We start from the raw sequence: 23,782 nt of genomic DNA on the forward strand, positions 1-23,782 counted from the left end.
CCTGTCCACGCAATTTCATCCGGTTCCGTCCAAATCTACTTGACATATCCTGTACACAAACAAACAGAAAGGGCTGAAAACATAACGTCCTTCACCTCCGGTGGCGGAGGTAATGAAGCGTTATCGACAAATGACTTCAGTGGAACCCCCCCCCCTCCAAAAAAAAAAAATTAAAGAAATTGTGGCAAAATGCCTACAACTGTGACCACAGATGAAAACTAGAGGGGGAGCACTTGGTAGAGTGCAAAACCTCCGCCGCCAATACTGCTGGGTCACTTAAGTGATCCTGATATCCTATTCATTGTAGGTCAAAACGGATCAGACTCTACTGAACCACGGTTGAATAAACTAAACTAGATCGACGCGCATGTAGAAATGGCAAAAAAAAAAAAATCAATTTTTTTGAAAAAAAAAGTTGCAAATTTTTTTTTTCTCTAACAATTTTTTTGGGGTTGGAAATCAATTAAAACTTGTAGAAATGCAAAAAAAAAAAGTTCAAATATTTTTCAAATATAATTGAAATTTTTTTGAAAAAAAGTTGCAAATTTTTTTTCTCGAACAAATTTATTTATTTTTGGTTGGAAATCACTTAAAACATGAAGAAATGCAAAAAAAAAAAAATTCAAATATTTTTTTCAAAATGGCCGCCATAGCGGCCATATTGGACTTTAAACCGAGTCCAAAATCTAATGGCATGATCCTTGGGCCATAGCTAATACCCCCACAAAGTTTCGTCGAAATCCGTCCAGGAGTTTTTCCGTAATACTGTTCACAAACAAACAAACAAACAAACAGACAGGGGTGAAAAAAGTAACCTCCATCCATCTTCGATGGCGGAGGTTAATGAACACTTGGTGGCAACAACAGTAAAGCCTAAGTCACATTTGCTCTACAGCGAGGATACGGCAGCTGTACCCCCCCCCCCTGAATTGACAGAAACGTGCGGCAGCCGCAGAGTTTCTGAGGTGGCCTCAGGGTGGCCCTACGCCGTATGGCTATCTTGTACAGACCGTAGGAGTCGCCGTGGAATTATAGCGTGGAGTTATAACTTTTTTCATTTCTCCGTTGGCCGTAACAATTCGATAAGCAAAGCTGTGACGTAGATGTGTTCCACGTCGACCGTACGTAGGGCGTATGGTGGGCTTGCATTATTTGTGTGGCTGCCGTTGGCTCTTATCAATGAAAAATGAATTTTGCCAACCCCCAAAAAATTACGGCGGCTGCACTATTTCCACGGTCACCGAAGGGTAGTCCTAAGGCGCCCCTGTGTTCAATGTACGGTGGCCTTGCGGTCTGTGTGACTACCTGCGGGCAACGCAGGGTCGACGCACGGTTCCCCTACGCCCGCCCTGTGTCCTACGTACGGTCTCCGTGGCAGTCTGCGTCGACCGTGCGTCCACCGTGCGCTACCGCAAGAGATCGGAGTATAGGTGTTTGCCACCAGTGTTGGGCACAAAAGCGATAATCCGATAACAGATAATTATCGAAGTTTACTTTTTTTATCAGACTATTATCGGAAGTTCAATTCCATTTATCATTATTGGACCAGTTAACTTCCGACAACTCGATTTTTTAGTCCCATAATGTCCGTTAATTTTTTGTCCATGTCAGGTATGGGAGCATGTGCCAGAACAGCGCGTCGCTGCATCCACTTTCCGCCGGTACTCCAGGGGCCTCCATCTGCCCATCCCCCAGGCAGATGCCAGGCCCATCCCCATCTCCTTGAGATGATGGTCAACCTGCTGCAACCATGAGGCACGTGGTCGGCCCACTGGCCTCCTCCACTCATGAGACTCCCTCGCTGAGAGAATCTGGTGAGCAGGATCAGCGTCAGGAAAACGAGCCACATGTCCATACAGCCGCAACTGACGCTCACGGACTATGCAGGTAACAAATCTCATCCGAGTCTCTCTCAGCAACCGCTCGTTGGACACAAAATCCGACCAGCGATAGCCAACGATTCTCCGAAGAGACCTGGTACCAAAGGAATTAAGTCTCCGTCTCAGATCCTTGGTCAGAGTCCAAGTCTCGCACCCATAGAGCAAGACTGGAAGTACCAAGGACCTGAAGACTCGGACTTTCGTCCTCCCACACAGGTACCGGCAGCTCCACACCCCATGATCCAGTGAATCCATGACTCCCCAGGCCCGACCCAGACGTCTATTGACCTCTGACTCGCAGCCAGCAGAGACATGAATATCACTGCCAAGGTAAGTGAATCTCTCCACGACCTCAACATCCTCACCACAAACAGACACAGACCGATAACATTTTTTATCGTTTCCGGGTCCGATAACATTTTTATCCTTTTTGTCCGATAACATTTTTATCGTTTCCGGGTCGCATTTCGCCGAACTAATTAATTATCAATGAGGAGAAAAATGTACATGATTATAGCGAACGCAGTGAGCTTCATTCTTAACTCGTGCACGTGAGAGAATAGGAAACAACAACAACACACTACCCCTGGCTCTTTGCAATCCGTGTCGTTAGCTATGACCTTTTGCTTCCGGTTGTTTTTAAACGCTGTGCGGTGTATAAACACGATTGGGTTTTATTTCTATCTTGTGAATATTACTTAACGCGTGCACATGAGAGAATAGGAAACAACAAAAAAAACAAAACAACACAATACCCTGCCAATTTTGAATCCGTGTCGTTGGCTATGACCCTTTTACTTCCGTTTTTGTTTTGTTTCTGGTTTTTTTTTTGTTTCCAGTTTTTGTCATGGGGAATGATGCATGCCGGGAGATAAAGGCATCGTCGGAGACATGAAAGACCCAAATAATATCAGACATGGTGTATATTTCCTCCACTGATTTTAATAAAGATATCTCCCGCATCATCAAAAAATAATTTTTAATCGTGATTTACGTTATTTGACCGTTGATCCCGAATCCAGGCTGAAGTAACCGGAAATTGCGTATACAGTTGTCAACAAGTTATCGGTAAAGTCAGAAGCGAATGTAAGAAGAATTTTACGTTCGCTTCTGGGCTTTGCCTATTCCATATTAGATTACTTGTTTTACAAGATAATGCTGAATCAGGCCGCCGTGTGAAGAAAAATGGAAGAAGAGAAGAAGGAGGAGGAAGAAGAAGAAGAGGATAGGAGGAAGAAGAAGAAGAAGAAGAAGAAGAAGAAGAAGAAGAAGAAGAGGAGGCGGAGGAAGAAGAAGAAGAAGAAGAAGAGGGGGCGGAGGAAGAAGAAGAAGAAGAAGAGGAGGCGGAGGAAGAAGAAGAAGAAGAAGAGGAGGCGGAGGAAGAAGAAGAAGAAGAAGAGGAGGCGGAGGAAGAAGAAGAAGAAGAGGAGGCGGAGGAAGAAGAAGAAGCCTTGCAATGGCGACTTCTTCAGCCATGCGGCTGCTGGGCTCTGCAGGTACTGGGTTCGGTCAAGGTTGGGAAACCCGAAGAATAAAAACATATGTGACTGCTACATTGTGTGACCGTGGAAATACTGCGGCCGCCCTATAATTGCTAGTGGCCGTAGATTTTTAAGACCCTATGGCCGCCGAGCCAAATGTGACTGAAGCATTCGTGAACCCGAAGGTATGCTCATGGTTACTGGTTCGACATAGGCCTTAAATTTACAATTGGTTCCCGAGGGAACAAGTGTTTTTGATACTGTTCAATTATCATTAACTTGCGATCCGTTTTCTAAAAAAAGATATAATTTAAGATTATAATTTGGTGTGTGTGTGTGTGTGCACGATGGAGGATGACCGGTCAGTGGCTAGCTTTGGAGGTCAACTTGGAAATCCTGTTTGCTCTTGAGAAAGATCATGGCTGATGGTGATGCCCCAAAGTTCGAGTGACTGAACTTCTTCAAAGGTTTGTTAAGGAAGTAGATAGGAAGGTTCATGTGATGGTCTATTCGGAGAAACAGTGAGAGTGTGAGATTTGTCAGGATTGAAAGTGTTACATGTCGACCTCGGGGCACCGCATTGAGTGCACCCGTAACCTGGCGGGTGTCACGGCGGAAAAGAAAAAAAGATGCTGATGTGCCCTCGTGTTGTGTTAAGGGTGAAACAAACACACGACAGGAGACAGAAGGGTAACTTTATAAGGAATATTTATTAATCCCTACTGTCTATCTTAGACACATGATACTAATTAAATATAACATTAAATGAGGTTCCTAAGAACCCCCAAATTAAACAAGAACGGGAATTGCTTTGCAATATATGTCCCCTACTGATGTGATATTTTCTATTCCAAAAAGGACATAACTCTGTGAAAAATTGATGAAATGCCCTAAAACTCGAACTTGTTCTGTAACTTATCATAATAAAGCCATGTACCAAGTTTCAGTTGAATGTGGTAAAGGATATGAGCAGAAAGTCTGAAAATCCACATGTGGGACGGGCAGACGGAAAGCAAATCTGTAGTCCCCATCAGGAAAACTAGAAGGGGACTAATAAGTACAAACGTCACAGCCAACAATGCATCTATATGTTAACTCGCCACTGTCGATGTGGCAACTTGTCTCAAGAAAGCAGTTTGTACAATAAACCTCAGCAGGTTATAAATAGGTGAAAGGTTGGTGGTGAGCACGGTTGAAATGGTCTCGTCTGGAGGGTGTGCATAGGATGAAGCCGACTGGGCAGTCCCGTTTTGCAAGTCCTCAGAAGGTTAAGTCCTCGTATCACTGAGGCATGGAGAAGAACCCGAGTCCACAGGTAAAGTTGTATCACAGAAGATGAAGAAGGAAACTCTAAGCTGTAAAGGACTTTGCATTACTTGAAGAGCAGGCAAGGTTGGAGGAACAAATAAGCTCCAAGAGTATGCACCAGTCAAACAGCCAAGTGCCTTCTCAAAAATGTTGCTTAAATCACCTGAAATGATGCCGAGGGTATACAAAGAGAAGCTTTGAAATTGCCACCAAGATAACAGCAGTGAAATGTCCAACAGGTAGGTTCAACAACTTAAGGGAGTTAAATTAAGAATACCTCACACGGTATGATAAAAGAAGTGAAGCTGAATTGCCACAGACCAAGGCACAGCGGGTTGAAGTTTATCCGTCGTGGTCAGGGAAGAGTTGAGTCACTGAACCCCTCCAGGTTTGCATCCAGAAACCCCTGATTCCTTCTTTACTGATTGTCAGTTTTACAATGATATGCACCACTTGATACAGAGCATGGCAACTCAAGAGAACATGTCGATGCCTTCTCTCCTCGTTATCCTTGTCTTCACCTTCTGTTCTCAAACTCCTTGCCTTTTTCCTCTTGTTGTTATTGTTGTTGTTTTTACTTCACAGGAATTTTAACAGCCAATACAACCTCTGCCAAAGCACAAATGTTATAATGGTCCATAACAAAAGGCACATTGCACGCATTTGACCAACTCGTGATTCTATCAATGTCTGAAGAGAGGGAAGAGGTTGCTGCCTGCCAATCTGAAGGATGACGGATGTTATGGTAGAGGGTGGAGTCATCAGCAAAGGGATAAAGAGGATTTTCCAGTCAATGATCTTTGATGAAGATGAGGAACAGGAATAGGCTCAGAACACTGCCTTGAAGAACTCCAGCCTTGACAGAGAGGAGATGAGAGGATCCCATTGAGAGCCACATATTGTCTCCGGTAGTTGAGGACACCAGTAAGCCATGAGAGAGGTGGCCTTGGATGCCATTGGTGGAGAGTTTGGGGAGAAAGTATGGGTGACAGATTATATCAAACACTCGAGATGTATCCAGACAGATTGCCCATTATCATATGTCTGAGGTTGAAGGCCTCCATCCATTTTTGACAGATCAGAAGCAGTATCTCCTGGGTAGAGTAACCAGGTATGAATCTGAACTGATGGTGTGAAATCAAACCTTGGAGAAATAGAAGGATTGGATGGCAACTGTGATGATGGATTCCATGACCTTGTTAATTATTGGAAGTAAGCTCATAGGTCTCTAGTTAAGAGGATTTTTTTGTGCACCATGTTTATCATTATGTAATGCTGTGATGCTGGCTGACGTAGAGGCAGATGAAAGATGACCTCAAGCAAATGATAGGGTGAACAAAACAGAAAGAGGTTGTGCATGCGCCACAGAGCAGTTGTGTCGGACATATGCACTGATGTCATCCGGCTCCGGGCCAATTGCAGAATCATAGTCGAGGTTTGCGAGAAATTTCTCCACCTTCTCAGGTGAGAAAGACACTGGAGTCCAGAAGCAGTTAGGTGTGATTAGGTAGGGTGGTTGCAGAGAGCTCGGGATTAGGGACACAGGATTTGGAAGGAAACAAAGAATTGAAGCGTTCTGCCTTCTCACAAGCATAGTTGGCTGTGGTGCCATTTGACTTTCTGGAATGGATGGATCAATTGATGTAACGAGGCACCACCTGGTCTTTGAGGAAAGAGACAAGTTTGAAAGTTTATTCTTGAGGTTGGCTCTTCTGTTTTTTTCTGGCTCTTCTGAGAGTGGACACACATACTTGTGAGTTTTTTAGAGTGGTCTGGGGTTGCCTTCCATTGAATTTGTGTTCCTGGAAGAGAAGCCAAGTTGTTTCATGTCAACTGCCATACCAAAGGATTCAATTATGAAAGAGAAATAAATCTGATGGTGCTAAAGTCAGGTGAACAAAGTGGATGTGGCAATGCCTCAAAAAATATCACAGTGCCACAAAGATGCAATCGTCATCAGGTAGTGTGAGCTTCGATAGTGTAATTCTCCATGATATTTCTCCTCGATCACCTCTCCAAGAAAAATCATAAAATGTGAGTGGTATCATCCAGTGATATGTAAGAACACCACATTCCATTTAAGAAACCACACCACCTTCTGCACACCAAAAAAGAACAAGACAAGTTTTTTGGATGTTGTTAAGCTGAATCCGTTGAGAGATGGGGATGTGGTGTAATTACACTGAAGGGACCGCAAGAGATGAACCCATGGACTTCATCTTCGGTGACAATTTGACACGGAAAATCCTGTGGATTTTTTTTCAGAAACGATACAGAAGTCTCTGTGAAGTACCCAGTTGTTGTAGCAACCATATTCACCCGAAGATGCTGCTTGATGATGGTTTCGACACTTCACACATTGATTCTTACTCCCTATGCAACATGTCGGATGGTGACTCGTCATCAATGAAGATGAAGTATTTCACCACATCGATGTTTTGTTCATTCACTACTTTAGAAGACCTTGCAGACATTGTGTGGTTCATCTTTATTGCTCTTCTAGCCATGTTTAAATTTCCTTCAAACCCTTCGATGGTGGCAAAAGACAAAGATCTTCTCCCAATTACACAATTGAAGAACATAGAGCGGTGTGGTGAGGTTTCACACCTGCATGAAATTTTGGAGGAATAAAAACTTGAAAAAATGTCATTACATGTTTTTATTCTTCACTTGACAAATTCATGTTGGCAAAGGAACTTGTATACAGTACACTTGGATATATGTTATGTGAGTCGGTATTTATGTATGGGTGCTTGTGTGTGTTTGGGGTGGTGGGACGTGGGAGGATGAGGGGGACCTTTATTGATATAGAGTGGTGACCAATATATTGCATTTGGTGTTGGAGACCGTTCTCACAATAAATCAATTTGTGCTCTTCTTTTTTCGTACGCAGCACAAGGCTGGGGGAGATTGGGCAGGGGGAGGTTCAGCTCAGCATCAATGGCTGAGGGCACGGCTGTGCCACTGATGGAATATCCTCTGTCGGTTGGGCAAGGAGTTTGAAATTTGTTCAATGTGCTGGCGGTAACTCGCCGACTCTACGCAAAGGACGCCGTGGTTTCTTCAACATCTACCAACTACTGCCGGCAGGCAGGACAGCCCATTTAACGTCCACCCGAGGACAGCACATGCATTGGTGAATTGTCACCCTGCCTGTGACACACCAGGATGACAGTTTATAGCTGGGTCGAGATTCAAACCCAGGCTAGACAGCTTAGAAGCAAGTGTGGGTACCTCTAGGCCATCCTGCCAGCCCTCCATTTTGTAGTGATCGAGTACAAGCCTTAAAGATACCAGTAAAACGTCTGTTGTGCCATTGTTTGCAGACTGGAAGCATGTATAGCTTCCAGGCACAAGACGATGGAACCAGAGAGCAGTATGTTTTATATAGACAGAGGAAGGTGTGCCTGAGAGAGTGTTCCGACTCTGGCAGCCATTTGCACACAACAGCCAGAGTCTCCGCAATTCAGTTATTTCGATAAGTATGTGTTTATAGTTAGGGTCCTGTCCTTCTGTCTAATGGGTTAATTTCATGTGTGCGCTGCAGGTTTCTTTTATAGTCAGGTTTTTTACATCTTTAAATCTTCCTCCCAAACCTCAATCCTTCGTTCTCACACCATCGCCATCCATCGCCCACGTGCAACGTGTCATGCACAGGGTTGAGGTTCCCTCCGCCCACCGTGAGCTCGTCCAATCGACGGCGGCCGGCCCGACAGCCGACCCCAAATCGCCCCTCCCCACTACAAGGGTGTATGGTGAATAGGGTGCTCCCCTGGTTGTTCCGTCTGGGTTCTCAGACATGCACGGGGGGAGGGTGGTCATTGCCCCCTCCAACCGGATTTCCTCCAATCATGGATGGCCACCATTTCCCCCCACCGAACCAATCAGGAGGCTCATCACCTCAGGGCCAACTCTGCCTGAGCCAGATGGAGTGTTCGGCCCGACCAATAAGGGGAGGTCACTGATCGCCCGCCAACCCCTCGTCCAATCCGGAGGCGAGTTACCTTAGGGTGGTTCCCTCGACCCGTGGGGGGGGGGAGAAGGATAAGAAAAGGTGGCGAGCTGTCGTGAAGAGAGTAGAGTCGTCGTCGTCAGGGCTTTTTGCTCTTTGCCCCTTGGTCTTCTGATCTGCAGTCGTCATCTGCGGTCTTTTCCTGGGGGGTCCTCGCTTCGTTGGTCGAGTGTCTGGTTCGGGGGTTCTTTTCGGTGGTTCCGTGGTCCTGTGCTTGCTGGTTCGCTCGATGCGGTTGGTCCCATCCTGGTTCGCTCTTGTCTCGAAGAAACCGCACGAGGGCGAGGCGGACAGGTACCCGGAAAGACTCTGATCCTCCAGTTCGCCTATCCTCCCGGGCTGAAGGGCTGAATAAAGGCCAACCGGCCCCATTCATTTTTATGTGTGTGTGTGTGTGTGTGTGTGTGTGTGTGTGTGTGTGTGTGTGTGTGTGTGTGTGTGTGTGTGTGTGTGGCGCCAGTCTGTTAAGTGGAATTGTTAAGTGCTTGTCGCTCACTGTGCATTGCATATTATATTCGTGATTAACTCTGCTCTGTGTCTCCCTTCCAGGTTATTGTAAAATAAACCCCTGTTAAATGTTCCAGTTCGTTGCCTGTCGTTTCTACCATTGACCCAGCATGGTTCGGGCTTGAGAAGTGGTGAGGTCGTTTGCGCCGTAAAATGTTCATTTGTTCCGCCGCGGCTTTGGTAACTTCCGCTCGGTTACGCTGGATCCGAGTCGGTAACAGCGACTCGGTTCGGACAAAGTCGGCCAAGGGTGTGGCTTCGCCGGTAGTTAGACGGCGTGGGTACTTAGGTAAATTGGAATTAGACAAGTGGACCCTACCTCACGCCGTCAAAATATTGGCGACCACGGTCCTTTAAGCGACCCGTCGACTCCGGAGTTATCCGGGGTGACGACCTTGCAATTTCGGTGTTCGGTGGGAGAAGACCTGACTGCTCCGTCTAGTGGTCGTCCTTGCCACCAAACCCGGCACCACAACAATATCTCCTCCACTCTTTCATCGCCAAAGAGCCCTCTGTGGCAGTCAGAAGTAAAGCGATCTGAAACCAATCCTCAATAAACCTGGCTTATGTGTCGTCACATTGCCATCAGTGAGGGTCCAGTTATAATAAAAATACATACAGTATAATAGAGAAAAAAATGTTTGAGCAATCACATTTCCTATTACCTATGGTATATCACCATATTATATATTATTTTGTGTACATGTGATTGTATGATTTCCATTGTTGTTGTTACACAATGATTGCCAGACGTGCCAGTTTGAGGGTACAAAGCATAGAGGTGTGCTTTAAATGTGCTGAATACGTGCAGCCGAGGCTCATATAATGAACCACCTGCTGTCCCTCTCATCCTCAGAAATGGACCTATGATGAGGAACCATCATCAGGGAAGGGGTGGCAATATTCGAGGCTGTAGGTGCGCTTGCTGGTGCCTGGTTGGTGGAAAGATGAAAAGGTGAGGCTGACATGCCGGGTGAATTTAATTATCATGGAATTACCACTGAAAGTGGATGATCGTGCATGGGAACCTTCATTTGGTGGAAACCTTGTCCAGTCTGATGCCTGGAGAATTCCAGGCCTGGTACGAGTGAGTCTCTTTTTACCATTCTTTATGTCCCGTACAACTCCACAAAGCTACCCGCGTCTGTCCATCAACAGCTTTGTCTGGGTGAGAACTTCAATTCCCAAACAGATCTGATGTCTATTGTAACGTACTCTCTGATTTTGGATTTTCTAAAAACCATGTGACCATTGCAATGCATTCACCGTATTTCCTTGACTTCTGCATAGACTAGTGATTGTGAATGAAATGATACACACAATCCAGCAGAAGTCCTGATGATGAAAAAGTGGAAGAAAGTTTGATTTGGATCATGGTTATGTGACTTCACCACAATTTCCTGATTGCAGAAAGATAAATTAAGGGAGACTGTGTAATGAGCGAATTAATTTATTGGAAAAAGGGCAGTTCGTTTGGCCCGTCGTGCCTATGTCGCATACCCATTGCCAACACACAAATTCTGATCATTCGTCCGAGTGTGCTCCAGCTCGGTACAGTGAGTGCAAGTGTTGGTTTTATAATCGATCACACATGTCCACCCCACAGTAGATCAGCATGATCTCCCACTCATAATGGTGGTGCTTCTCATTGCTAGTAGCATTACTCTCAGTTACTCAGAGAGCTTGTCCGTGCTCTCCCCCTAGCCCCACCTACACCACTATTTCAAACAGCCGTCCCTTCAGGCGCTGCTGCTACTTAATCCAGTCGAGCCTCGAACTGGATTAGAGCTATGGCGCTGAAACGAAATAGCAAACAGCCATTCGATGCCGACAGAGCCCGTACCAGGGAATCAGAAAGAGATTAAAGGCAGACACCCGATTATAACATTTTCCAATCTGGAGTTCCGCAAGCGGCTAAAGTAGATATTTTTCAGGGTACTTTCAGTTCCATTTCCATATTTTCTATTTCGTTTGAACTATACACTGCAGCCTCTTCCTCCCGGTCAGCTGAATGGGAGGAACAAGGATTTGGAGGGATGCGAAAAAATATATATATGGAGCAGAAAAGAAAGAGCTTGTGTGCAGGAAAACCCATTAGGTATAGAGTGGACATCCTATTTCTCCCCATCTCTTCTCTAAGCCAAGTAACTCTCACGGTATCTGCTACAACCCGCACTTAAATGTCATGGTTTCGCACAGCTTTTAAGATAAGACAGGTTGTGACCCACTTAATGTAACTTGCCACACTCCTCTCACTTTGAGATAAGAATGTCAAAATATCAGTGATGTGTAAAATGCGCTCTCTCCGCTATATGGCCAAATTGAGCTCATACATATATGGTATACCCAGGTGCATTCCTTACGCCAGGCACCAATTTTATGACACCGAAACATCACCGAGTTTACATCTCTAAAACAATACACGACCGGAGACACAGACAAGGAAATTGGACGCAGGAGTAGGACGTGTGACCCATGGCCCATCATACCTGTGCTCAAAGTACACCACATGAGTTCAATTTATTGGCATATCGACCTGATATTACTGGAGGGATGGGCAGCACAGGGTCATCAGAAGGGTGATGTGTGTGTGTGTGTTTTTGTGTGCTTCCCACTCCTCCAGGGAGTACAGTCCTGGATGGGTCACCACTCCGACGCAGGAGATGACCATGGTGTGTGTGTGTCTATACACACATCTTCTTCTTCTTCGTCTCATTCTCCTTCTCCTTCAATGGCCACAATTATTTCAACGTTCTTGTGGGGTTGGCCGGTTGAAGTTTTTGGATCAAGTCTTTCAAGAAATGGCTGATCAGGCCTGATGTTCGACTATGTCGTTGGGGCATTAATGTCGAAGAGAGCCCGCCTACTCTTTGTGAAGGTCAATGTGGGATCTTTAATGTTCACCAACTACATCTGAGTAATGGCACACACATTTCGAATTGCCCAGCCTGTGAAACACCAGGATAGTTGAAAGCTGGGCCGAGATTCAAACCCAGGCCAGACAGCATAGAGGTGTTGTGTGTACCTCTCGGCCATCCTACCAGCTCTGGTGTGTACGTGTATATATAATTGACACCTCATGCACTCTAGCCGAAGAAGCTGCATAAAGCAACCCAAGAAGGCCCACACAAGGGAAGCGCTTTGCTGTTTCGAACCCTGATGTGAACCTCCCAAGCATGTGAGAGATGTGGGTGGGTCATTCTTTATTTTTACATTGACTGCTTTTGACATTTGCACGTGGTACATGCTTGGAAGCCTCATTGGTATGCATTGCTGTCTGCGCTATCGCTGATGATTCGCCAATAAGCGATGAAACTGGTCCGGTAGCTGAGGGGGTTTGTATCATTGGGATTCTCATGTGTGTACTCTGTGTGAACATCTTTTCTAGTTGTGGGAGAACTCTGGGAAGGGTTCAAAACAGAAAAGTGCTTACCTTGTGTAGGTCTTGGGTTGCTTGATGCAGCTTCTCCGGATAGAGGAGTGTGGGAGGTGTGGTGGAAAAGAATCAATTTCCACATGTTGGATCAGCATACCAAAGGAGAATCTTTAATTTCGTATATACGGAGGAAGAACATTGAATGATTCACTGAAACATTTGAATGGACTTCACTGAAAGAGAAGTCCGAAACAATTCTTCTTATATATAATTTTACATTTCAAATAATGGGAGGGTGAGACATTTGGCAACTCAACTGCAGGATTAGCTGATAAGCATTAGGCAAAATAACTCAAAACTGCAATACGTGTCCACTTTGGGTGGAGGGAGAGAATGACACAATCATGGCAAAAGTTGCAGTGTTATCAACCAGGTTGCCCTGTTTCATAGTAGGATATTCCTTTTATCAATATGTAGGTCAAAAGACTCTTGGGTGAAAGGAAACCTTACTGACAGCCAATTCGACTATAGTACAAAAATTAAATTTATAAAGTACCAGCAACAATTTTAATTGAGAATACATGAATATAATTAATTTTTCTTCTACAGAGGTGTCAATTATTTATGTAATCCTAGCAACCTGGTTTTAGTTGATTCGGTGAGAGCTGATTGGCTATTTCCTCCATTCATATGAGAGAGATGTAGGTGGGGCTTTCTTTATTATTTCTATATTGATTGCTTTTGACGTTTGCATGTGGTACATGCTTGGGAGCCTCATTTGTATGCATTGCTGTCTACGCTATCGCTGATGACTCGCCAATAAGTGATGAAACCGGTCCAGTAGCTGAGAGGGTGTGTCATATTGGGATTCTCATGTGTGTACTATGTATGAATGTCTACAATTGTGGAGGAACTCTGGGAAGTGTTTGAAACAGCAATGGACTTGCCTTGTGTTGGTCTTCTTGGGTTGCTTTGTGCAGCTTCTTTGGCCAGTTGAGTGTGGGAGGTATCAGTTATTTATATAATCCGAGATACCTGGGTTTATTTGATCAGGTGAGAGTTGATTGGCTATTTCCTCCATTCACAGGTGAGAGATGTGGGTGGGTCTGTCTATTTATATATATATATATATATATATATATATATATATATATATATATATATATATATATATATATATATATATATATTCTTCTTCTTCTTCTTCTTCTTCCTCGGCTGCTCCCGTTAGGGGTCACCACAGCGGATCATCCGTATGATCTGCATCGTGATTTGGCACATGTTTTACGCCGGATGCCCTTCCTGACGCAACCCTGGTCGCCTCTTACGACACAGGGATATGGTACACCTATTTTAACCAGGGTATACACCGGCCCAGTATACTGGTACTCATTTCACTGACCTCGGAAGGATGACAGGCTGAGTCAACCCCCTGGTGTATTAATTCAGTGGCCCAACGGGGCTTGAACTCAGGACCTTTTGGATCCCAAGCCGCTGCCCGAACCACTGCGCCAACACCAGGATATATATATATATATATATATATATATATATATATATATATATATATATATATATATATATATATATATATATATATATATATATATATATATATATATATATATACATACATACATACACTTTTTGAAAATGAACACAATGGAACATTGTAAATATATGTGGAATTAAACTCATTTAACATTGGATAAAATATCTTTTGTATTGAAATTTGTTAATTATTTTCATATTCATTAACTGGTCTAAAATGGCTGATGCTTCATTCAAACAATTGTTATTTCCAGCCTTCTTACTAACGAACAACAACAACAGTCTCTTAACTAATTGTGATGGGTCATTTGGAAGAAAACTAACACCTGAACCAAGCCTACTTAAAGCCTCAATCATGTATTTCTCCTTTTCATTCTTCCTTCCTTCACTCGCAACAGAAACTCCATAATCAATTGAGTTTAGTAAATCAATATATACTCTATCAACCTCATTTAAAATTTTCAATGGTTTATCAAAATAACTTGATTCACCCCTCACAGTTGAACCTTGTCTTCCATCTTTTGTAAGAAGAAACATTAATCTCGAAGTTAATTTAACAGGTGGTTGAACAGAACTCAAGAAGCTTAATTCACCATTAAATATCAATCCCGCTTCTTAAATAATATGGAATATTGCTGGTTGTTCTGTTGGAATGAGACCTACTATGGTTTTTGAATCTGTTGAATATTCATTATTTTGGAGAGCATTCACAACATAATCAGGGGGTTTATTTATCTCTTCCAGTTGTTCAAATAATCCTTTCTCATCATATTTGAATTCTCCTTTATCTTTGAGTTCTTGCTGCCTCGTTTGACAAAAATCTTTGATCATTTGAAGTTTTTTAGGAGTGTATTCTGTCATATGAACTGGAGACATTTGTTGGGGAGTTTTTTTTTTAAAGTGGTTTAAAATTTTTCTCTTCTTTTCTTTCAAACGCTTCTGCACCCATAAGTCTCTGTTTCTTCTGAATGTGTATATGTTGTTTTACAACTTTTCAAACCAACTCTTGATGTTCCTTAAATCTTCTTGCTCGTTCTCTCGCATACATTTATTTTTTGGAAAATTAAATTTAATGAATTGTAAAGGTCAATCGGGAAATTTTCCTTTTCCTCATCATTAAAGTAGATGTGTTCAAATAAATTCATTTATTTAAATATTTCATCAAATTCTTCATTAGAATTAATACGATTTGAAAATTTCTTCTTCACAAATACTTGTATCTCTGCTTTTCATTCGTTTGCGTTGAATTTCTTCATCAACATCAAAACCGAATGATAAAATCTCAACTCCATTACCACTCAGATGTTTAATAATTTGTCTCATTCCTTCTGGATTCATTTCTAATAACCCAAGACCACCAGATATAAGTTTCTTTAACTCACTCTTACAATGTGAATATTTTGTTGTTCCAAGAGAGACCTCCTCAACTATTTAAACTTTGTTCCTCAATTGCATATATTCCTCTATTGAAATGTAGTAATAATATTTACCTTCTACTTCTCCTGGTCACATTCCTCTGGTTGTTTTAGATACAATACATGTCAGGGTGTTTAAAAAAAAAAAAAGTAATCTTTACATTTTCACTGTTCAGGAACCTAGATTATGAAAGTTTTTTTTCCCCAGAAGCAGATTTACCCACAACATTAATAATAACAACTATCATATATGTATGTCATTGTTTATGAAATAAACAAAATCTCTCAGTATCTCATCTTGTTTCACAACAATGTATTTATATTTTCCAGTCATGTGTTACACATTCTCCTCAAAATTCTTTTTTACTGCACAATGTAGAACAATTGTCTTTCCAAAAATTATTTATATCTCTTGAATTTAACTTGAATAAAATAAAAGTATTAGCATTATTTTTTATCGAGCGACGAGGGAGTTGAAAGTACGATTGACTAAGATAAATACAATTAGAAGAACAATGTCTCCCTCTTGTGTAATAACTTTCCATAACCGTTTGGTTTCTCTCATTAAAACAATCATCAAAGATAACAAGATTCTTTTTTTGATATATCAAAATCTTGGGGTGAAGGTAGATCATCTGTATTATCATGAAGAATACAAGTTATAAGTTTTGATTTTTTTTTTTTTTGTGTATCACAAAATAGTTGAATTATATCTTCAATGTTTTTAATCATTTAGTTTGTTTTGAAGTTTAAATAAACCAATTATGTCTTCTTTTATAAGACCTGCATTAAAACGTTGTGAGAGTCGTTGATACTCACGTTGAAAACTTGACTTTGTGAAAATTATTAAATTATCAAAATCTAAAAAGTTGTGAGTAAGGAACACCTTCAAAAGCAGGCAGGTTTTTCCACATTCGCTTGAACCAACTTTGAGGCATCTTGATGAATTTGGAAGATTTTTAAGGTTATTAAATTCTATCTTATTTTCCCAAATGGGTAAAAAATCGTTAATTTATATAGTTAGAAAATTGCTATATAAATTTTATTGGCTTTTTTAGAAACTCTGATCCTGAGTTCAGGTTCAGTTCAGGAATTGGAAGTTCCATCGCAGCATGCAATCACAAATGGAGATAAATTACGGGAAATCCTTGTTGGATGTAGGCTCATGTGGACTGCACATCCTCCATGGTGCGTTCCACTTCGACCGTACGTAGGGCGTACGGTGGGCATGCGTTATTCATGCGTTTTCCGTAGGCTCTTATCAATGAAAAATGAATTTTGCCAACCCACAAAAAATTACGGCGGCCGCACTATTTCCACGTTCGCCTTATGGTCCCCCTGCGGTCGCCTTGCGGGCACCTTGAGGCTACCTTGCGTCTGCCTTGAAAATTCTATGGCCGCCGCAGGGATGCCCTAAGGTCACCGTACGACATCAAATCAAAGACGGTCTCCCACATTTTCGGTCTCCACAATTTATAAATACCCCGTGCAGCTACCCAAAAAATAAAAACATATGTGACTGCTACATTGTGTGACCGTAAAAATACTGTGGCCGCCCTATAATTGCTAGTGGCTGTAGATTTTTTAGACAATACTGCCACCGAGCCAAATGTGACTGAAGCATTAGTTACCGTTGTGTAGGAGTGCCAATGGTAAATGGCAGCGAATGTCATGGCAAGCAAAGACAGGGAGGTAAACTTGATTTTAATTAACTCTGTGTGTGTAAGTATCACAGCAGTTGTTACTTCAATGCAAGTGATAATTCGTGGAATGATGTGAACATTCCGTACGGGCACCCACTACTTCTGGATAGTGATGACTTACTGTATTCTAATAATTTCTCAATTTCTTATGCGCATTTATAGATAAACACAATGCCCCAATCCAGTCGTCGTTTACGAGAGTGAAGGAACGGCATGTGTGGTTGTTTGAAAGTTTTTTTTTTTTGCACGTATGGCCTCGCACGTACGGGCACGCGAGAGTGAAGGAACGGCCTGTGTGGTTGTTGTTTCTGGCATGCGGTTTGAACGTTTTTTTTCACTTTTTTTTGTATGTACGGACATGCACGTACGGCCACGCACGTACGGCCATGCGAAAGCGAAGGAACGGCCTGTGTGGTCGTTTCTGGCAAGCGGTTTTAAAGTATATATATATATATATATATATATATATATATATATATATATATATATATATTTTGCACGTACGGCCACGCACGTACGGGCACGTGAAAGCGAAGGAACGACCTGTGTGGTTGTTGTTTCTGGCACGCGGTTCGAGTTATTTTTTCTGGGGGGGGTTGCACGTACGGCCACGCACCTACGGGCATGCACTAGTATCTATAATTCCAGCAAAGTGTGTGTGTGTCTGTGTGTGACCGCTGTTTCTCGCAACCACTGGTCCGATCGAATTGAAACTTGCCAGCTATATTGCTGGGGACCTGAGTATGTGCCTTTTCAAGGTTTGATATTAATCGGACAAGTGTTTCCCAAGTTATGGCCATTTATTTACCAAACCAATGACAAGACATGTTGCTGCGGCCATTTATTTATCAAACCAATGACAAGACACGTTGCTGCGTCAGCGTGGCTGTGAAGGCCGGTGTGTGGCCGGCCGACGATGACGTCACGGGCCGTGCCAGTTATGATGGAGAAAGGGCGCCTTATTTACCATGGCGTAGGAGTGGCAATGGTCAATGGCAGCGAATGTCATGGCAAGCAAAGACAGGGAGGTAAACTTGATTGTAATTTTGATTTTCATTAATTCTGTGTGTGTAAGTATCACAGCAGTTGTTACTTCAATGCAAGCGATAATTCGTGGAATGCATGTGAACATTCTGTTGGGCACGCACCACTTCCGGATTGTGATGACTTACTGTGTTCTAATAATTTCTTGATTTCTTTTGCGCATTTATATATAAACACAATGTCCTAATCCAGTCATCGTTTACGAGAGCGAAGAAATGGCCTGTGTGGTTGTTTGAAAGTTTTTTGGGGAGGGGTGGGTTTGCATGTACGGCCACGCACGTACGGGCACGCGAGAGTGAAGGAACGGCCTGTGTGTTTGTTGTTTCTGGTCGCGGTTTGAAATTTTTTTTTGCACGTACGGCCATGCACGTATGGGCACGTACTAGTATATGTAACGCCTGGTGTGGGCTTAATGGTTAGGGTGGTGGCTTGGGATCTTTGGATCCTGAGTTCACATCTCCCTTGGCTGTTGAATTAATACCAGGTGGCATTGACTATGCCTGTCATCCTTCTGAGGTTGGCAAAATGAGTGTCAGCTTGCTGGTATACTGTGTCGGAGTGGTGTCCTGTCCAGGATTTTGCCCAATAGCCTAGGAGACTGCTTTGGCAGCACCATCACTCTGGACAGACCATGCTCTTGATGGATGGATATATGTATGTACATGTGTATATATATGTACATGTGTATATATATATATATATATATATATATAATTCTGCATCATATATTATGAAAAAAACAAAAACTGTTAGATTTATGGAATTGATTGAATATAACAAGTATGTATGTAAGAGTTTCATGAGGAAAAATTGCAGGTTCTCGGATGCCAATAAATTGTGTGTGTGTGTGTGTGTGTGTGTGTGTGTGTGTGTGTGTGTGTGTGTGTGTGTGTGTGTGTATGCGTGTTAAGGAAACTCGCAGAGTTGCACTCAGAGTTCACTTACCGAGAAGGGAAAAACATGTTTATTGAGACATCGATTGCGCTTCCGCACTCTCTTATCCGGCTGCGATTTTTAGATGATCTGAACGACATGTCTGTTGACTGCTCTGGATCGATTGGCAGATCAAAATGTATATAGAACCCCTTTTCATTTGAGCCCCCGGTCTCTGAAAGGCGAGAGACCTGGATTTGTTTTTATCGCAACATAAATAGTCCATCAGGTGTAAAATCTCTAAGCTCGTTTCGGAGAAATTGGATTTTCAAATCGATACTCTTGGATTTGCATGTTGTATTTGTTTGATTTTATCGATTGTGTGTGCATTAGGATGAGGAAATTAAGTTAATGGATTTAATCAAATTACTGGAATTTATGATAATTCCCATGCAAGCTGTAAGTTGTCGCTGCCTGAACAGGCAGACAGTGAAAGAGACGACCGTTTGGTTGAGTTATATATATTTTTTGTGTTTGCTTTTCGCCTCCCCCCCCAGGCCCCCCCTCTCGGTTGAAGGTTGAAAGCAGCTGCTTAATCGAAAAAGGCAATTTGCTGAATCGCTCCCCGCTCCCCAAGCGGATAATTTCGCAATAATCTGGCCGCAGCCCATATCCCCTCGTCTCGTGGATCGGTTCGTGACGGGCCAAGCGAAGCGAGCTTTGCGCAAACCTTCTATGAGCGACATCTCGCCATTTGAACGACTCCTGCCGCCGCACGCGGCTGAGCGACTGTGCAATCGAACGGGTTCAAAATCACGGGGATGGTAACTCGACGGACGAACCTGCGATGGCTAAGGGCGTCTCATCGGCCGTTAATTTATTCCGTTACACATGGCTCGGCGCTGCACACTCTGCGGCACATCTTTGAAATTACGCGCGCTCACAAAGGCCCTTTGTGACTCGAGACGGCACGTCACAGTGAATATGCTTATAGGAGCTGTCGTGTGCGTCACTGGGCACGTTTCGGAAAGTTTTGTGATGTATAATTTTTTATTCTCGACTCCCTTCCCCATTGGCGGCTCAGCCCACAGCCGGCACGCTTGAGCTGCCCAAGCAAATGAAAAGCGTATTTTGGCCGTGTAAGGCAGAAATGAGTTTTGGGCTCCGTCACCTCAACTAACTGGTGGAGCGCTAAATCATGAGAAAAGAAGAGGAGGAAGAAGAATGTAATAAGAGAACGACGCACGCACACACACACACACACACACACACACACACACACACACACACACACACACACACACACACACACACACACACACACACACACACACACACACACACACACACACACACACACACACACACACACACATTTCTATATATGTAGACATACTATTAACAGGCTGCTTACATTGCCCCAACCTGAACATGAACAACAACGTTGACAAACCAAGATTGTGCAATGTCTCATTTACAGTTTATTCAAACATGTAAATGTATGGTCAAACTTTCAAATTATTATTATTTTTCAATCTCCTTTGTTACTCTGTACACTTTTTGATCGACCTTCATGTGTGTCATCAGAATAATGTGAGTAATTTCAAATTCCATCCCAATTTGTACAACATGGAATCAAAACAATGATTGGTGTCAGTATATTTAAGGGTGGATTATAGCCAGGAAGGTCACACGTGTGGTGCACGCAGGTGAATGTGTGTTTGCGTGCACGGCATTTCAGTCCAGTCAAACTGGTTAAGTCCATCGAAGGACGATGGTAAGACCATTGTATGTGGCGTAATACCGGTAGGTTGTCCTCATCTTTGGAATACTTAGATTGCTTTGGGAGCCATCTCTGTACAAGGGGCCAGCGTCAGATGCACAGCAGGTTATGGCAGGGATTTATAATTTAGCTTGGGTGCTGGCATACATTGACGTACACTCTTTGAGATCGACACCATGGGATCTTTAAAGTTTACCAGCAGCAACACCATCCCACTCTTCGAATGGTGCACTCATTGAAGCAATGCCTCTTCATGCAACTATTAATCTGATGGTTTATAATTGGGTCGGGAATAAAACTGAGATTGGACAGCTCAAAGGTAAATGCCTGACCTCTGCACCATCCTCTGAACCAAATTGACACATGATTTGACGTTTTTATTCCGTGATTCTGGGTATGTATTGTATCCATGTTTTGTATATAAGAATACTCGTATGTTCATAATACTGCACTTGTATCTTTGTATGTGTATTATACTTGTATTTGTGTGTTGTTTGCATTTTGCCTGTATTATATTTATATTTGTGTTTGTGGATTTTTATATATATATATATATATATATATATATATATATATATATATATATATATATATACATACATATATATATATATATATATATATATATATATATATATATATATATATATATATATATACACACACATATATATTCTTGCGAATTCGCGCCCGCCGGCGTGTGAACGGCCACGTAACTCGAATCGTGGCACGTCGCCCATCGGACGGACGATTCTGTCGTGACCCTCTCGGACCAACGCCGGGAGCTAGTCACGGGTGGGTCTTTCGGCCTCACCACGATCGAGCCAATCGGCCCCCCGCATGGGATAGGGTTGATTCGACAAACTCCAACTTCCTAAGTACCCAAGCGGAGGGTAGACCGGGCGATCGCACCTCGCCGCAGGTCGACTCCGCACACGGGCCACTTAAGCGATCCGTTCCGTACAATCGGGATAACTGAGCGGTGTTATCGTCGGCCTCGACGGTTCCGATTAATTAATTATCGGGCGTATTAAGCCCACTACCAACCCTTTACGTGAAGCAAGATGGAGATTCAATTCAAGAAAAGACGAAGCGAAACGGGAAAACAGTTCAACATGATGCACATTTATTCCGCGGCACACGGAGAGCACACAAAAACAATTAAACAGAATGCACATATATCAAATGCCACAGAAGAAACACAACAATGCAGAGATACTACCGACTACGCGAGCACACTGCAACACTTAAACAGTTTTACTTTACAGATGGCGCCAACAACACATTTATTCAAAAGTAAAAGAAAAGGCCACTCTCAAAGACAAGGGGGCCTGTGGGCCAACATTTGCGCGGGACCTGAAAGAGCGGTCAGGTCCGCGAGATCGGGTGGATCCTACCCGTGTCTTTGTGATGAGCCGCAAATGTGGCGGTGCCCCGACTTCGTGCTCCTTCGCGGGTTTCGTTGGCACTGCTTGGAGTGGGGTGGGAACGGGGCCCCCTTTTCGCACTATCTCAGCGTGGGGGAAAAAGGGGGGGAATTGTTGATGCTCTGGGGAAAGAGGATAGCTGGCTTGCTTGGGTCCCGTGATGAGCGATTCCACCGCGACCTCGTCGCCGACTTCCTTGCCTCGGACCCGAGCTACTCTGTCTCTTTCCCCAATTCTCCTCAGCCGACTGCAGCCAACCACCTGTATGCCCTCGCCTCCCGACTCCACTCCGCGCTCCAACCCGACTCTGCCCAAAACACTCTCCGCTCTTCTGAGGCCGACTCTGCCCAAACCGAGACCGACTCGACCCAAACTGACTCGACCACTCTCCGCTCCTCCAAGGCCGACTCTGCCAAAACCGACTCTTCAAACCGACTCTCTCAAACCGACTCTTTTCCGCGCTCCAAGCTCCAGGCTTCCTCTCTCTGCAGCTCCCCGACAGACTCCGAACCCCGACAGACTCTGAACCCCGACAGACTGCAAATTCGCCCCGCGCTCGGCGCTTTATAGGCCGGCAGGAGAACCCATATGCAAATTTCTAGATCAGAATGAGCTCGGGGGTGGAGCAACGCTCGCCCATTGGACGGAGGAAAAGGGGCGTGAGTCTCCCCTGATCCTAGAATTTGCATATCTCGATTCTACACCGACGCGCCTGGAGGCGGGGCCAAACCGCCCCGTGCTTGCTGATTGGACGGATCAGAAGTGGGCGTGTAGCATTCCTGATCCAAATTCTCCTCGGAAAGGCAACATTTTGCACTCGCGGCTCGGCGCGCGTCCCGTACGAGCCCAGGACAGCCTGACGCTCGGCGTTCACAGGTGGTGCGGGAATGGCGGTAGAAGGAGGAGAGGTGAAGGTGGTGGAGGGTTTATGGTGGTGGTTTATGTCCATGGCGGTGATGCGATATTTGCGGGAGCGAGTTGTGAAGGTAAAGGTCGTGGCTGTTGGCGTTGTTGTTGTTGTGAAGCGGCGTTGCGGTCGGTGGTTGTTGTGTGATGGCGGTTGAGATGTGGTTGGTTCAAAATAAAGATAGAACAGAAAAACGACTATCTCAAAGGGTCGCAGCCCGAATGAATCACATTTATTCCCTCTAAACAACGGGTTTGGGGCTAACTCCACATGTACTTTCAGAGATATCTCACCTACAGGACCTGAATGGTGGTTTGCGAATTTCCTCAACAGCAACACGACCCCCTCCCCTTTTTACAGACTCGTCCCGAGTCGTCAAATTTTCGTGTGCCATCATGCGTAGTTCTCCCCTCGTACGTTTTATCTACGGATCCCTGAGTGCGACATTCATGGTATTCGTGTCCCCAAAATAAATAACCTGAGGGCTGAGTAACTACCTAAACAAACCCACTCAC

The 23,782-nt window shown here is 43.7% G+C and overlaps 1 long non-coding RNA gene across 1 annotated transcript in view; it reads left to right on the forward strand.

Annotated features, from left to right (window-relative positions):
• Positions 1-2,626: 2,626 nt before the first annotated feature.
• The window catches only part of LOC147024048 (uncharacterized), a 210,452-nt gene continuing 189,296 nt past the window's right edge, over positions 2,627-23,782 (forward strand). Inside the window, exons 1-3 of the long non-coding RNA XR_015060518.1 lie at positions 2,627-3,376; positions 3,715-3,828; positions 10,045-10,143. This is a non-coding gene — a long non-coding RNA (uncharacterized LOC147024048). The remainder of the gene's footprint in view (positions 3,377-3,714; positions 3,829-10,044; positions 10,144-23,782) is intronic.

The sequence above is a fragment of the Eptatretus burgeri genome, chromosome 7 (assembly GCF_056783735.1).
Source record: "Eptatretus burgeri isolate ZD-2024b chromosome 7, Ebu_testis_v1, whole genome shotgun sequence".
Classification (NCBI taxonomy): Eukaryota; Metazoa; Chordata; class Myxini; order Myxiniformes; family Myxinidae; genus Eptatretus; species Eptatretus burgeri.